Source organism: Crocodylus porosus, unplaced genomic scaffold (assembly GCF_001723895.1).
Source record: "Crocodylus porosus isolate Cpor-Errol unplaced genomic scaffold, CroPor_comp1, whole genome shotgun sequence".
Lineage (NCBI taxonomy): Eukaryota > Metazoa > Chordata > Crocodylia > Crocodylidae > Crocodylus > Crocodylus porosus.
In genome coordinates, this window is record NW_017728925.1 from 9062045 (window position 1) to 9076640 (window position 14596).

Below are 14596 nucleotides of genomic sequence, written 5' to 3' on the forward strand. Positions count from 1 at the left end.
GATGAGCTCTGGCATGCCGATGAGAGCCGTGGGTGAGTAACAGGAACTCCCTAGTCCCCGTGACAGCTCTGCATTCACTCCCCAGCACTGTATTTAACACTTCCCTGGAATGGCAGAGCAGTCTGAAATGAGGGGGAACAAGGAAGGACACTGAATCTGGCACCTTGCGAGCGAGAGCTTTTGGCTTTTGAGTTGCCTATGTAAAGGTTAGACAGGTTTTAGGCATAAAATGCCATTCTCATCAGGCCTCAAGAATGAAATTGGCCAAACTTGTGAAAATCCAGATAATCTCGCCTCCTGAAAATGACATGGGCTGCCAATGCAAGTGTGGGGCTGCCGCAGATTGCTCTCTGGTGAGCGACTGGGCCACTAGGTTGGCTCCAGCTGAGTTACACTAGCATCAAACTGGTGTAATGGGATTGGGAACTGAACTCATGCTCTTAATTTCAGACCTACTGTTGCTGTGGCTGCAAGCAACCCAACTCCTCTTAAAGTGCATGGGACAGTCTTAAAAAGCCTAATCCTGCTCTAAATAAAACACTTCTTGCTTGGAAGAAGACAGCAATCAATGCAACCCGATGCGCAGCTCACTTCTCTGAGATAAATGCTGCCCCACCAAGAGGAAATGACCAACTGGAACCTTTTTCCATTGGAATACAGCTGCGTTTTCTACAACAGAATCAAAGACATGTTCTGTGTCTCTCTCCTTTGATATGGTCTTTATCAAGTAGATGACAAGAAGGATGTTGTGTGAGGAGAGACTGCTAGCTGAGATAACAGTGTTTGGCCACTGAATGTCAGTGTTGTTCCATGAATAGTGACAGGAGCTGGGTAGCATCACTGTCTCAGCAGGAACTGGGGGACTTAGAGGCTCCCTTTGAATTGCTCTGCAGTGGATACAAACTCTCTTGTGCTTAAGGAAGTTTGTGGTTAGTGGGGCGAGAAAGCAGAGCTTTCAGCGTTGGAGCTGGCACACAGTAGAGACAAATCCACTCTTATTCCTTGGGGTCTATTTATTGGGAATCAGGTCTAAAAGGTTTCTGACTCCAATCAATTATTACATAGCACCATGGAGGTCAGCCTTTTTGGCAGGCATGCCGCAAACTAAGCCTGCCCTCTCCCTGACTGCCACTCCAATATCTTTCCTCTGCTTTTGCTCCCTGCCCTACGCTCCCTACTTGATCTTATTGCATGTTATGCCCCACACTTGACTTCCCACATTGCCACACTGAACTTAAGTGAGGATCTGGGGGAACATTTGTTCACCAGAGTGCCCCAAGGGATGACAAGGTTGAACCGTTATAAACTCCTGCAAGACCGTTTCAGGCTGGACATTAGGAAGAATTTCTTTACTGTCCAAGCCCTCAAGTTCTGGAATAGCCTGCCATCGGAGGTGGTTCAAGCACCTACTTTGAATGCCTTCAAGAGAAATTTGGATGCTTATCTTGCTGGGATCCTATGACCCCAGCTGACTTCCCGCCCCTGGGGCAGGGGGCTGGACTCGATGATCTTCCAAGGTCCCTTCCAGCCCTAATGTCTATGAAATCTATGAGGCCGAGATGATAATGCCATAGCGATCCTCTTTCTCATGGAGAGCAGGAGGCCAGTATCTGTTCAGTGCTGGTGAAGTCCTGAGGAATGAAGACTGGATCACATGTCAATCTATTCAGTGCTGTCCCACCAGAGCATATTCAGTCTGCTAGTGCATATCCTGAGGACTGCGGCACATAGACTGCTAGGGGTACACACTGCTCCTTTCCAGGGCATCAGCACCTGGCATTGCATCCAAGGAGTCCCACCATATGGGCTCCTGTCTTGGTCAGTAGTATTTCTGGTATGAAGGATAGATCACCTAGCATTGCTGTCCCATCCTCTCACTGTCACCCAAGGGAGAGTTCAGCTTCAGTGAACATCAGTGTCAGATAGGGATCCCCTTATAACTCACGCTGGCTCTCAGTTCTGTGTTCATGAGACACCACACATTTGGGTGGGTTATTGGCAGTGGAGATCAAACCTGAAGACCCTGAAACCGAGTCTTCACTTAAACTAAAAGACTCAGCTGTCATTCAAGGCTAGGGTTGACTAATCCCCAGTCTCTGCATGTGGTCTAATCCCCGCTAGAGGGGGATGGAGTACCACGCTGGCTGCCTGTGGGTTGTGTTCTCAGCTCTCCTCCAAGGAAAAAACTATACTAACATGCAGGAGGGAGTCGCACTGCAGATATTGATTGACATGCGATTATTACAGCTGGCAGCTTCAAAAGAACGCTGTCCTAATTTGCAATGTCATCAGTAGGCAATAGAAAGCAAGCACTTTCTATCAAAAATCCTACTCTAAATTTCCATTTTTTCTACTTTCTCTTCTTGAAGGTGATGCCCATAAATTGGTGTGTGGGTGGCCTCTCTATCCCCATAGTAGTATCATTTCTCACTGCATGTACCACCTTCAATAAAAAATGCAAATAAAGAAAAGCTGGTAGAAAGCATGGGAAATGGATTGCTATGGGAACTCCATAAGCTCTCACAGACTCTGCTGTGAACCCAGCTTCCTGATGAAGTCTGCAGGATGCCAGGGTGGTACAGTACTTTCATCAAAAGATAAAATAGGGACCTGGAGAACAAACTTTCCATTGGTTCAGTGGAACAACAATACAGGGAGAACAAAGGCACCTCATGCAGGGGTGCTTATTAGGCATTGGAAATTCTGCTATCCTTAATTGACCAAAGCTCCTGTTGACTTCGGTGGGAGCTTTGATTGATCAAAGGCTGCAGATTTGTTGCTTGCTGGCTGCATTCCTGAGTTACATGAATTACCAAAAGGGGGATTTGTCCAGGTGTTTCCTTAGGGCCTGACCCAAAGCCGTTCCAGTCAATGGAATTCTCTTTTCCACTTATTTAATGACCTTAGGACCAGACTCTTAAAATGAAAGCGAGGAAAACAAGAGATCTGGGTGGGATTCGGTGAAACTGCTTCAATGCTCTGTGCCTCAGTTTTTGTATCTGTGGGTGCATCTACACATGCAATTAATTTGAAGCAGTAGACTGGAGCAGTTTGAGCTGGAATAAACTACACCTGGGCACAGCATCTACATCCGTGCCCAGGACAGCAGCAATTTGAGCTGGGGCAGGGAAGTTTGCACTAGGGCTGCTCAGCCCCAGGCTCCGGGTGGCAGTGGCCAGCAGGGGGGCTAGGTGAGACAAGAGGGTGCTAAAAGTGCAGAGCTATGTGACTAGGCACCAGGCAGGAGTCTGGCCAACTGGGCACATTTTACACCCACGGTCAGCATCTACACGTGTGTTTAATCATAGTAAACTACCTCAGCCTAAGATAGTACTGTCCCCAACAGTACTGTCTTACTGCAATGGGTTTAAGTTAGTGTACTGCTGCCTAATACCACCACTTGTGTAGATGATGACCCTCTACTTTGCAGCTAGTTAGTCTACTCCGCAGTAAAGCGCATGTGTAGAGACAGCCTGAGAGTGTAAATAATTCTTGGCCACCTCACAGGAGTGTTGTGAATATCAACTCTCCAATGACTGTAATAGCTGAGACCCTCCAGGCCAAGCACTATCATCTGGCTTTGCAAGTAACACTGTGGTCCATTCCATCCCCCCTTTCCATGGGCATATTTTATATTTACTGTGCTCCCACCACTCACAGGATCTCAAGTGCTATACAAATCTATTTAGTAAAAGTATCATGGAAATGTAGCTTTGCTGAACACTCCCTGTAGTCTTTTTATTGGACTGTCTGAGATGTGGCAGTTTTCTCTGATGGTAACTAAGGCACTATTAAATATGCTCAGGTGGCTGGTCTTAGATTACAATGGAAAGGGGCTGCTAGGTAAAAAGCTTTGGAATGTCTTGCATGTGCGTTTAGTGCTAGCTTGATGCCTTCCCAACGTGTCTTAGTTTGGGGAGTGGTGCTTCCCCCCCACCCCCTCCCAGCAAGTCACTGCCAAGCTCACGTCCACCAAACAGCTCTCTCACTCCAGTCAGGATGCTTTGAAAAGCAACGTAGACATGACGTGCCCTTCCTACCATGGTCTGAGCCATCCAGACCATACTAAAATATGGTTAACAAGACCCTTTTTCCAAGTGAATTTGCTGGTTTAATATCAACAGCACACTTTTACTTTCCCAGAAAATTGCAGACCAAATCTTGGCTTATGTCAGGCTTAAACCCAAAAGGGAGCAATCAAGTTAAAACTGTGAAGATAGTAGGAATATGTGACCTTGTTCTGGTCAGCCCAGGAGATCCCATAACCCACTGCAGACACCCCCGCAGATTAGTCACACCAAAAGTATGAGTAATTTGTACAAGAATGGCTCTGGAGGGGCCCATGTGTGGATCAGGGGAGAAAAGGCAAACATGCAGGCTTCTCTTGGAAAGTCCCTCTATGTTCAGAAGAACCGAGGGCCTTTGGATTAGGAGTCTGTGAAGTAAGGACTTTATCACCTCTTTATCTCACAAAACAAGCAGAGATATGTCCAATGCAACAGACTGGTCAGATTCTCTGTTATGCTGCGTTTTGCATGTTAGCCCATTGTGCTCTGCATAGTATAAATCATTCGCATCAACCCAAGTGAGTACATTATGGGAAGTAAATGCTTCCAGATCAAAGTGCTATCTGCATGGGGCAAATCCCTCCGTTAGCTTCAGGGCAATGGAGAAGTAGGGCCTGTGTATCTAACCCTGCAGTCTTTATGCTAGGTAAGCTCCTTCTGGAATTGATAAGATATTGCCTTGAATACATTCCAGAGAATGGCACATTAATACTTCATAAATGCTAAGATATAAATAAAAGACCCTGCAAGATGTTGAGCATGCTCTCCTCTCTCTGGATGCTTTTCAGCATAAGATAGCTGTTTGATACACTGAATTTAACTGAGTCCTAACTGTTGGTCAGCGTTGGATCTGGATTTTACCACTCAAGCCCAATGCAGCTTTATAAATTGCATTTATAATTGTCTGGGTAGATTCCTATAGCAGCTTGCAAGCTTGCTCCTGTAGCATCCAGCAGCATAACCTGGGATATGATGAGTAGAGTACCAGCTCCGGGCAGTCCTCAATTCAGGGAGCTTGCTGCAGTGGCAGCAGCAGTCCATGCTGCCACCACAACTGCAGTAGGCCCTATGTGGGGAGGTAAACATTCACTTTCCCCCTACACATCCTGACCTGCTCAGGGTGCCAAATTTTAAATGTATGCCTCTGGTAGCCTCTAATAGACATTGATCCTTCTGGACAAGGGTGAAGAAGGTTCTGTTGACTCAGGGCACATCTGCACTGCAGGGTTAGATACACAGGCCCTACTTCTCCATTGCCCTGAAGCTAATGGAGGGATTTGCCCCATGGAGATAGCACTTTGAGCTGTATACCTTGCTGGGGTCGTTTGACCCCAGTATCCTTTCCTGCCGTGGCAGGGGGTCGGACTCGGTGATCTGCTCAGGTCCCTTCCAACCCTAGAAACTATGAAACTATACATGAGAGCTTTACTGTGGAATTACCTAATTAGCTCCATAGTAAGCATCTCCACTTGAACATGTGCAGGGCTATTAGGCTGGAGAAAACTAATAAGCTCTGCAGCAGAGTAGTACTTTTAAATACAAGTACTATCCTGCTGCAGAGTGTTTTACTCCACAACACTGGATGTGTAGATGCTGACACAGCTGGCTGGGGCACAAGAGTGTTTCAGTGCAAGGGCTGCCTGCCACCTAGTCCTGCACTGGAGCACCCTTGTGCCCCAGCCAGCCCCTCCAACAGCACACTGAGCTGGGTCAGAGCAGCCCCAGGCTGGCAGGGCTTCTCAAACCCGGCTCAACATGCCGAAGTCCCAGGCGCACGTTAAAATGGTGCACCCAGAAGCAATAAACTCCGGCACAGTGGGCGTGTCTACACGTGATGTTACATCACCGTAGTGATGCACTACAGCAACATAGAGACCACATGTGTCTACACATGGCCAGGGGCTGCTCTGCCGTAGTGGCGTGCTCCCTCACTATAGTGTGCCTCTATGGTGAAGTAGCAGCTAAAAGTAACCATGCGCCCAGCATACAGGGCGGTATGGGCTGCTACTGCAGCGAGCCTTAGTACTTCCAAGAGGAGGTACTAAAGCACGGCACAGTAGCGATGCGTGGGCACATGCTGATGCACCCAGTAAGTGCCGGAGTTTATTGCTTTGAATTAATTGCCCATGTAGATGCACCCTCAGAGTAGCTAGTGACTATTTGTCCCACCTAGATACATGAAGAGAGGCGTGAGTGAGTCTGAGATGACAGACACAGGACTAAGGATCTGGTGGGGAAAAAAAGCCCATTAGTGACAGTAAAGTGTTCAGCTAGCATGGGAATTACAATCGTGTAAGTAACCAAGGAGAGAGAATTAGATTCGCATTCCAGCTAAAATGCTTGTAGAGGCAGCTAGTGTGAAAAGAGGTGTCCAGGACACTGGGAAATCTTGTCTGAATGGATTTGCAGATAGGAAAACAAACTACATATTCTCTGATGCCCTAACAGGTCAGCTGTTTCTAAGATTTTGCAGGCAATGCTGTTATCCATTAAATGTCTATCTAGCACCAGCACATGAAGGAACACCTACTGTGAGAACTGAAAAATTAAATTATTTGAGCAAGACAGAGATATCCTTGGAAAATATACTGGCCTATTCTAAAACTAATATAGCTGTCAGCTTCACAGCACTGGACACATGCTTCAATATAATACACTCCAAATTCCTTCTCTGTTCACTCTGAAGTGTTTGGTGACCCAATTTGGAACTGGCACCAATAGACACTATTCCAAGAAAATGGGATAACATTGAGCAATTTGTTGTCTCAGTGCTGTTTTGTATTTCGGGCTCATAGTTCATAGGATCATAGATTGTCAGGGGCTGGAAGGGACCTTGCAGATCATCAGGTCCAGCCCCCCTGCTCTAGGCTGGAAAACAACCCCAGCAAGGTGACTGTCTAGTCTCCTCCTGAAAACCTCCAGAGCAGGAGACTGCACCACCTTTGGAGGGAGTTTATTCCACAGTCTGTACACCCTGACTGTGAAGGAGTTTGTCCTGGTATTAAGCCTGAAGCAGCCTTCCAGGAGTGTATCCATTGGTGCTGGTCTTCCCCCAGCGTGCCCTGGTGAACAGTTGTTCACCCAGCTTCTGATGCAGTGTACCACTTATGTTTTGCTATCTGTGGTAGAAGCCATTAGTAGCAAAGGACCTTTTCTCCTTGAGACCTCCTGCCGACCAGATACCTCTGTCCACTGTAAAAATACTAACCCTTATTTCTGCTGATGGTGTGTTACCATCTAGATCTAAGTATATAATCTGTTGTGACTGATTTGATTATCATGAGCACCAAGGCAGTTCATTTGGTTGGTAGCACTGACCATGCCCCTGGGGAAAAAAAGGAGGGACACACTCTGATGCTCCATAACCGTGCCCTTCTCTCCCACTTCAGTGCAGGGTAAAAATAATGTACATACACAAGACTCGATGGCTGGCAATTGCATTGCACTGCACAGCTGCACAGATTTAACTGCCCGCAGCAGCAGGACAGTGCCGCAAACTGTTTAAAAACCATGGACCCCCTGCCACTGGAGCTAAAGGAAAACTCTCACTTTAAGGAGTATTGAAGCTGTAATAGTGCCTGCAGGGCTTCTCCCACATCTATTTACATATTCCTATAGAGCCATACATGTAGTCACACACTCTAAAGCAAATCTGAGATTCCAGTAATTAGAGGAAAAGGTTCTTTAGTGCCTATGTATAATGGAAAGAAAGAGTGAAACAGATCTAGTCTAGTGTATTAGCAAATAAAAATGGGCATCAGCATAATCTTTTTCTTTGGTGGCTCTGGGCTTAAGCCAGGCCTATTCCCTTCCATGGAAGAAAGAGAATCTACCAGCCTTTAAACTAGAATTATCAAATTGGTTAAGTGTCTGTTGACCACAAGTGGAAAGGACTGAGATCATATTGCTGATCTTAATATAGAAATATAGGGAGAACCTATGATCCATTTAGTCAGTACTTGTCTTGAGACAGCTAGCACCAGAGGCTTCAGAGAAAGCTTCAAGAAGCCTATGGTATTGGATAACAAGCCTTTAGAGCTTTTCTTCACCTCCACCGACAGAGGATGGCAGATGTCCCAAAGCATTTTAAATGTTTGATCTTTAAAAATATATATTTATAATCTCATTAATATTAGAGGAGGAAAAGCTGCTTTTTGAAACTCAGCAGTGGCCGCAGTACTGATAATACAATAGAAGAAAGCAGGATGGTGGTTACTGCATTGAAAGGGCAAAGGAAGAATGAAAGCAACAGAAGCACAGGTAGACATTTTCTGTTAGCTCCTCTTAGGGCTATCTGCTCTGTTTAAAGGCTAATGCCTCCTTTGAAATGGTAAAATACATCAATCTGCACTCAGTGCATTACACAGCATTTTGTTGCTTTTCTGAAATAGGGCAGGTTTGAGGTCCTACAACCTGCATTATCTGGAAAGAGAATAGTGGTGATACGACAACAGTTGATATAGGCAGAGATGGCTGCAGGGGAGGAGGAAAATTCCTTTAAATCCTTCAAAACTATCTGCCATATCAAACCTTTTGCCTGAACTCTGCTAAGGGGTGGTATTTAGCTCCAAGTACTCCAAGAGAGCACCAGGAAGGCACATGAACGGGATTTTCCATTTTGTGGAAAATTCTAAGAGTTCAAACATCTAAATATCCTGGAGCAACAACAGCAAGTGCTGAAATTTCCCTTTAAATGAAGTCCTGAATAAAATTCTTCTCTGGATCCGTAGACCCATTTTATTCCAACTTTGACTCTTTTGACCGCTTCCAGTTTTATTCTGACATAAAAATAGCTGTGATTTCTAAAACAAGACCTTTTTTCTTTAAAGTAAAAATGAAAACAGTCCACTCCAAAATGGCTAAGCTGAATATTTCAGTGATTTTAAATGCTTGGCGTCTTTGTAGATCTAAATTCAACTTTATCAAAAGAGACCAGCTGCTGTAAAACATCCTGCTTTCAAGGAGCTGGAATTTTCCAAGGGGAAAAAAAAACCCTGTCGAAGAATCATAACCTGCTCTAGAACTGCACTTGCACCCCAGATGCCCTTGTGGCATTGAGGGTGGGGAAGACTACAGTAATTTATGACACCCCTGGAACAGGTCCCAGCTTCCCTGCAGTGCTTTGCAGCCTCCAGCAGCTCACTGAGGCCTATTAGGCACTCTGTCTGCTCCATCAGTCATCTCCTTTGCTCTTGGGTGCTATTCCTTTGAGGTTGTTATAAATTTGGGAGGTTGCCCTCAGAGCATCGGAGTGCTTCACTCTGCCCTGCTCATCGTCAGGCTCCTCTGTCCCTTTGAGGCCCATCCTCAGGCTCAGTTTGCTTGATCCATTAGTACAATCTACATCCCTCTAGGCATCTTTAGTGGCCCCCTGTATCCCCAAAAGCCATCCCAATGCCTTTTGGCAAACACATACAGAAACCATCAGCAAAATAACCAAACATCGTCCCGTGAGACCCTTTTTCTCAATCCCACCAGAGCTCCTTCCCTGGGCCTAGCTTGGATCAAAACTAGGTCCTCAGCCTAGGCACTCTGTTTAAATCCCCTGCCTGACTCCACCGCTTGCAATCACCAGGCTTCCCTTCCCTAAAGGCAGGTTTGCTGCTCCAGAGCCTGCCTCTGTGGCCTCCACCTGCAAACTAACTCTCTGCAGGCTTACAACTCTGCACTCTGCAATCTGCCTCACTGCAGCCCTCACCCTGCACTCAGTAACAGGAGTTAGAGGTCCCGGTTACACGTCTTCTTTGGACAAAGCATACCCTGGGATATATCCATCCAGCACTGTTGGCTTGTGCTGAGGAGAGGAAGCACAGCCAAGGTTCCACCATGCACGCTTGTGGGAAGAGAAGTATCCCTGCTCTCCACATGCAGCTTTGAGCCATGATCCGGAAAGGTCCTGTGGGTCAGAGAGGGAGAAAGGACTCACTCCCTTACTGCCTTGAGCGGCTGCACAGACATGGCTATAGCCCAAGGAGCCCTGTTTTTGTAACCCTTGGGTGGAATTCCATTGTTCCTTAAATGTCTGGAAGAGCCGTGTCTTTTGGAGATGGTCCATTTTACATGCAGACCCAGACAAGAGACATGCACAGACATTATACTTAAGTAGCATCCTCTGTCTACCAGTCATTTACCCTTTCGCCTTTGCTTCACTTACCTGGACAAGGGAATTCCCTCTGAACTGATGCATAAAACTGCTACCCTCTCTTCCTCCAAATCCCTCCAAGGTCTCATATTTGCAATGGCATGGTGGTGCCATAGTCTGTTTAGCTCATACTCTTACTCATTTAATAATACCGTCAAACAATTTGGAACAGTTTAGTTATGCACAAAGCCAGTAGGCCATGCAACCTATTTAAATCCTAGGATTTTATTACTCTTGCTTTCTGATTGTGAACACTGGACTCCCAGTGAGACAACTTACTTCTTCCTTATGTCACTGACAGCTGTTTACATTTTGGCTCGTGCAAATAATCTCAAATATGAAGGCTCTGTTTTTTCCATACTAGATAATATTAATTGCCTGAATGAACCAAGTAGTTTCAGAAAGACTGAAACAATTTCAGGCCTTGCAGATATCTTAAAGCAACAACTGCAGCTCCTCTAAAAAGTTGAGAAGGCATAAGACAGGAACAGAAGCCCCAACTTATTTTGGGGAGACACCATGGCAACATCTGTGCTCCTTAACTCTTCACAATCAAGTCCTTGCACCAAGATCATAGTCCTCCTCAGCAGTGCTGGATTTCTTAATGATGTGCCTGTTTACCCTGTGTGAGACTGATGCTAGTAAGCAATCAGTGGAGTTAATCTGGATAGTCCACATAGCTCATAGAGATGCAAGTGCTTTCTCTTCCTTGTGCTTCTGCTGTTTTCCTTTTTTCTCCCCAAGCCCACTACCATTTGCAAGTATCAAATGCATTTACTCCCCATCTTTTCTTGTTTTTCTCCATTTATTGGTGGTAGAAATCTCTTCTTCTCCCAGTGGATTTTCCTTGATGATGGGCTTGCTATAGCAAATACTGGAGATGCTAACATGCTAAGAGGCAGTGTGGTCTAGAGGACACAGCATAAGCCTAGGAAAACACCTAACTTCTGTGTCTGACTGACTTGCTCTATGACTCCAGCATTTCACTTCTCTGTGGGCAGGTCTACATGAGACACGTTAATGCGCATTAGCCTGATTTAGTGTGCATTATGGGTGCACATCTACACATGCACACCCTTAATGTGCATTAATGCAGGTATCAAATTTAGGCGTGATTAGTTAAATCGCATTAATACACATGAAGATGCGACCCAGCCCTAACTTTGGAGCTGGGTCTGCCCATCCACTAGAGACACACGGCAGGGCTGCAGGGACTTGGCACTAACATTAGTGCCAAGTCCCTGCACATGTAGACACCTGCCCAAAAAATGTTAATGCACATTAATTTAATGCGCAACAAATTTAGTTGTACTTAAAGGAACATGTAGATGCGCCCTGTATGTCTTATCCAATTAGACCAATGGTTCTTCAGGGCAGGGACTAGAAAGGGACATGTATTTGCAGGGTGTTGTAGTTCTGATCTAAACATTGCTGCAATTAATATGAATAATAACCTATGCAAAATATCTGATTTAGCTCAGCTGGAGTCAAATAAAAGACCCTTCACTATTCTTCATCTTCATGGTGATTGAATCTTTGTTGTATCTGGCGATATGGCCAGTGTAACCAGAGCCATAATAAATACCTAATATAGACTAGTGGTGAAAGGTTTATGATTTAGCCACAATCCCTGGGAGAACATTGCTTCTCCATATTTTACATCTGGAAACAAATACTTATTATGCACATGAAGAAAGAACTGAAATCTATTTAGTGTGTCCAGTGAGTAATAACAATAATAAATAATAATCTGTTTATTAATAATTCATCAACTTCAAGCAGGCATCTTCTCCAGGCAGTCATTTCAGCCTACTGTGTCTCTTTGATATTAAGCAGGGCTTCATACTCAGGCCTCTGTCTCTGCACTCTTGTTTGGCTATCAGCCAGCTTGGCTTCCAGTTGGATGACGCTGAACCGCAGGCCATCCAAGCTCACTGCTATATTTAAACCCTGTTCCTTCTAAATTACCTTCCAGGGCAGACATCAGTTCAGAAATTTAGACAACTGCAGCAAGGAAACAGCCCTGACTGGAGGAAATCTAAACTGAATCTCAGGCATATGCTTTATATACTCATTTCTGTTCCACTGGGCTGACAACACCGTTCTAGAAGTTGCCCAGTAAGGTACCATGTGTGAAGAGTGGCCTGTGAAAAAGAAGTGTCTGTCTAGATAAGATGAAGTCTCCTTATACAGAGAGTTAAGTGGAGGTCCGGTGAAGTTGGTGTTCTTTGCAAATGGCATCCAGTCTGTAGTCCTTAGCACACATACATCTCCAAATACTGAACACCTCAAACGCTCACTGAATTTAGCAGGAGTTGAGGATGCTCAGCACTTTCCCTAATGCACTCAAAACTAGGCTGCTAGTCAGCTGAAACTCCGTTAAAGTGCTTCTTCTCTGAGAAGCACCAACACATAAGCGTTCAGGAAGAGTGGGTTCCATCCAACACCCACCAGATCAATGGGGGTCTTCCCACTGACAGCAGTGGGAGTTGGAAGAGGTCCCAAATCCTGCTGCCATCACGTGTAGCTGCCAGAAAAAAAGTATAAGAGAAAACTGAAGTGAGAAATGGCACTTGTACAGTATGCTTGTTTTAATTTTTCTCAAACTTAATCTGCCTCTTCAATATAACCTTGGTTTAGAACACTTCTTCCTGTTCACCATCAGCATGTAGATACCATGAAGACAGATACTTTAGCTGGTGGCATTTCCCTCCTGCCTTTTAAGCAAGGGTTTGTGGCACAATAGCTGCTTCCCATGTACAGTCCATTGTGAGAAATAAAACTGAAGTGCCGAAGAGTTCCTGCTGTCATGTTATTCTAGAGACTAGGCTAAAAGTGCATGAATTTATGAACGGCTAGTGAAATGGTAGCCTTTTTGGGAATGAGATTACTAAATAACAGTGATGCTTAACTCTTATAGCTCAAAGTACTTTACTAAGGGATCTTGTATCATTATCCCAGTTTTACAGGTGGGGAGACTGAGGCACCAAGAGAAGCAGCAGCTTGTCAGAGTTCTTGAAGCAGAGCTAGGAAAAAGCATCCATGTTTCCTACCCTAGTCCCCCTCTGTGGGATTACCCAGGGGCAGGCAATTATTTTGGGTGGAGGGTCACTTACTGAGTTTTGGCAAGCCATCGAGAGCCACATGACAGGCAGCCAGGGGCAGATAAATATTAATTCTGTAAATTTTGTAGGGGCTCCATGGACCAAATTGAATGGCTGGCGGGCCACATTCGGTTCGCAGGCCACATTTTGCCCGCCCCTGCATGACACACCCTCCTGAAGACAGTAAACCTCCTTTTTACATTTTACTCCTTTATTATTTTCTCCTCTTGCCTTCCCCTCAGCCGTCTCTCCTCTCCCCTGTGCACTGCCCATATAACAACCATGTAACAGGAGGGTGTTGTTGTGCATGCACCAGAATGGTGAGTCCCACCGTACACTCTACATTTTCATAGGAATGATGCAGCATCTACGTGAAATCCCTGATACACATCATGTGAAGACAGAGACCTAGTAACCATGGCAGGAGAACAGCTACAAATGGGCAGAGGTCAGGCTGGAAGGGGGCCACAACCAGAGAACTACACGGATCGGTGTCAGCCCCCATCTTGTTCACATTGGCAGTAAATGACGCAAAGCGAAGAATACAGAGGAAGGTGTGAAATTGTGCGGTTGGCACAAAACTGCAGCTGGGAAACAGTGAACTGAGTGACTAAAAAGAACGCAAAGCAATGAAATTCATGCAGCCTGTCTCATTGGGATGAATCATATCCCCCACCCTGAACTCCTGCTCAGAGATTGAAACACAGCAGGCTCTTCCAAGAACAGCTCTTAAGCCCTGCACGTGCAAAGACAGGACATGGCACATTGTACAGGCAATTAGATGTTACGAGACATTGCAGAAAAGAAGCCTGGGTCTCTCCCGGTGCTGCTGTCTTGCTCTCCCTTCATGCAGGAAGCTCCCATTCTTATCACATGCGTTTCAAGAGGAGCTCCAAGCATGTAGGCAGAATGGATGAGAGGCATCAAAATGCTCCATGGAGAGATGAGAGAGGACCTAATGTGAGCAGTGTCCTAATGCGAATGAACGGTAGTAACCGGGTCTCCAGCCTGCCAGACTGCATCAGCCAAGCGTTTGAAGCAACACCAGTAGAATTTGTGTGGGAAGGTTATTAATCCCCTTTCAGAAATCAGTGGCACTTTGCTTTGACCTCACACTGAGTCTGTCCCTGGCTGCTCTAGTCTCTCTGTAGCTTTCCATGACCAGAGACACACAGTTAGCCAGGACACGTTAAGGACCGTCTCATTACATGCAACGCAGTTATGTCTGTACAAAAGATAAAGATGTGTCTCAGGAGACAAGCTGCAGGCCTCTGTTTTGTACC